The 2,710-nt window shown below is 44.2% G+C and overlaps 1 long non-coding RNA gene across 1 annotated transcript; it reads left to right on the forward strand.

Annotated features, from left to right (window-relative positions):
- Positions 1-1,273: 1,273 nt before the first annotated feature.
- LOC127920866 (uncharacterized) lies at positions 1,274-2,430 on the forward strand. The gene is made up of 3 exons (XR_008107711.1): positions 1,274-1,337; positions 1,489-1,503; positions 2,330-2,430. It is a non-coding gene; the product is annotated as an uncharacterized LOC127920866 (long non-coding RNA).
- Positions 2,431-2,710: the final 280 nt, after the last annotated feature.

Below are 2,710 nucleotides of genomic sequence, written 5' to 3' on the forward strand. Positions count from 1 at the left end.
AGAACTGAGAAGGTAGAGGTCAGGTGAGAATAAAGAACAGAGAAGGTAGAGGTCAGGTGAGAATAAAGAACAGAGAAGGTAGAGGTCAGGTGAGAATAAAGAACAGAGAAGGTAGAGGTCAGGTGAGAATAAAGAACTGAGAAGGTAGAGGTCAGGTGAGAATAAAGAACTGAGAAGGTAGAGGTCAGGTGAGAATAAAGAACTGAGAAGGTAGAGGTCAGGTGAGAATAAAGAACTGAGAAGGTAGAGGTCAGGTGAGAATAAAGAACTGAGAAGGTAGAGGTCAGGTGAGAATAAAGAACGGAGAAGGTAGAGGTCAGGTGAGAATAAAGAACTGAGAAGGTAGAGGTCAGGTGAGAATAAAGAACTGAGGAGGTAGAGGTCAGGTGAGAACAGAGAAGGTAGAGGTCAGGTGAGAATAAAGAACAGAGAAGGTAGAGGTCAGGTGAGAACGGAGAAGGTAGAAGTCAGGTGAGAATAAAGAACTGAGAAGGTAGAGGTCAGGTGAGAATAAAGAACTGAGAAGGTAGAGGTCAGGTGAGAATAAAGAACTGAGAAGGTAGAAGTCAGGTGAGAATAAAGAACTGAGAAGGTAGAGGTCAGGTGAGAATAAAGAACTGAGAAGGTAGAGGTCAGGTGAGAATAAAGAACTGAGAAGGTAGAGGTCAGGTGAGAATAAAGAACTGGAGGAGGTAGAGGTCAGGTGAGAATAAAGAACTGAGAAGGTAGAGGTCAGGTGAGAATAAAGAACTGAGAAGGTAGAGGGTCAGGTGAGAATAAAGAACAGAGAAGGTAGAGGTCAGGTGAGAATAAAGAAGAGGTCAGGGTGAGAAACTGAGAAGGTAGAGGTCAGGTGAGAATAAAGAACTGAGAAGGTAGAGGTCAGGTGAGAATAAAGAACAAAAAGAGAGGTCAGGTGAGAACCGAGAAGGTAGAGGTCAGGTGAGAATAAAGAACTGAGGGAGGTAGAGGTCAGAGAATAAAGAACTGAGAAGGAAAAGAGGTCAGGTGGAGAATAAAGAACTGAGTCAGGTGAGAATAAAGAACTGGAGAAGGTAGAGGTCAGGTGGAGAATAAAGAACTGAAACTGAGAAGGTAGAGGTCAGGTGGAGAATAAAGAACTGAGAGGTCAGGTAGAGGTCAGGTGAGAATAAAGAACTGAGAAGGCAGAGGTCAGTGAGAATAAAGAACAGAGGAGGTAGAGGTCAGGTGAGAATAAAGAACTGAGAAGGTAGAGGTCAGGAGAATAAAGAACAGAGAAGAGAGGTCAGGAGAGAATAAAGAACGGAGAAGGTAGAGGTCGGGTGAGAATAAAGAACTGAGAAGGTAGAGGTCAGGTCGGAGAAGGTAGAGGTCAGTGGGAGAATAAAGAAACTGAGAAGGTAGAGGTCAGGTGAGAATAAAGAACGGAGGAGGTAGAGAAGGTAGAGGTCAGGCAGAGAATAAAGAACTGAGAAGGCAGAGGTCAGGTGAGAATGCAGAGATCAGGTGAGAACGGAGAAGGTAGAGGTCAGGTGAGAATAAAGAACTGAGAAGGTAGAGGTCAGGGTGAGAATAAAGAACTGAGAAGGTAGAAGTCAGGGTGAGAGATTAAAGAACTGAGGAGGTAGAGGTTAGATGAGAATAAAGAACTGAGGAGGTAGAGGTCAGGGTGAGATTAAAGAACAGAGAAGGTAGAGGTCAGGTGAGAATAAAGAACTGAGAAGGTAGAGGTCAGGTGAGAATAAAGAACAGAGGGAGGTAGAGGTCAGGTGAGAATAAAGAAGGAGGAGGCAAGAGTCAGTTAACTGAGAATAAGGTCAGAAACTGGAGAAGGTAGAGGTCAGGTGAGAATAAAGAACTGAGGAGGTAGAGGTCAGGTGAGAATAAAGAACTTGAGAAGGTAGAGGTCAGGTGAGAATAAAGAACTGAGAAGGTAGAGGTCAGGTGAGAATAAAGAACTGAGAAGGTAGAGGTCAGGTGAGAATAAAGAACTGGAGAAGGTAGAGGTCAGGTGAGAATAAAGAACAGAGAAGGTAGAGGTCAGGTGAGAGAACTGAGAAGGTAGAGGTCAGGTGAGAATAAAGAACGGAAGGTAGAGGTCAGGTGAGAATAAAGAACTGAGAAGGTAGAGGTCAGGTGAGAATAAAGAACTGAGAAGGTAGAGGTCAGGTGAGAATAAAGAACTGAGAAGGTAGAGGTCAGGTGAGAATAAAGAACAAAGAAGGTAGAGGTCAGGTGAGAAACTGGAGAAGGTAGAGGTCAGGTGAGAATAAAGAACGGAGAAGGTAGAGGTCAGGTGAGAATAAAGAACTGGAGAAGGTAGAGGTCAGGTGAGAACTGAGAGAAGGTAGAGGTCAGGTGAGAATAAAGAACGGAGAAGGTAGAGGTCAGGTGAGAATAAAGAACGGAGGAGGTAGAGGTCAGGTGAGAATGGAGGAGGTAGAGGTCAGGTGAGAATAAAGAATGAGGAGGAGAGGTCAGGTGAGAATAAAGAACGGAGAAGGTAGAGGTCAGGTGAGAATAAAGAACTGAGGAGGTAGAGGTCAGGTGAGAATAAAGAACTGAGAGGTAGAGGTCAGGTGAGAATAAAGAACTGAGGAGGTAGAAGTCAGGTGAGATTAAAAGAACTGAGGAGGTAGAAGTCAGGTGAGAATAAAAGAACTGAGGAGGTAGAGGTCAGGTGAGAATAAAGAACTGAGAAGGTAGAGGTCAGGTGAGAATAAAGAAC

The sequence above is a fragment of the Oncorhynchus keta genome, unplaced genomic scaffold (assembly GCF_023373465.1).
Source record: "Oncorhynchus keta strain PuntledgeMale-10-30-2019 unplaced genomic scaffold, Oket_V2 Un_contig_21036_pilon_pilon, whole genome shotgun sequence".
In the NCBI taxonomy this organism is placed as follows: Eukaryota; Metazoa; Chordata; class Actinopteri; order Salmoniformes; family Salmonidae; genus Oncorhynchus; species Oncorhynchus keta.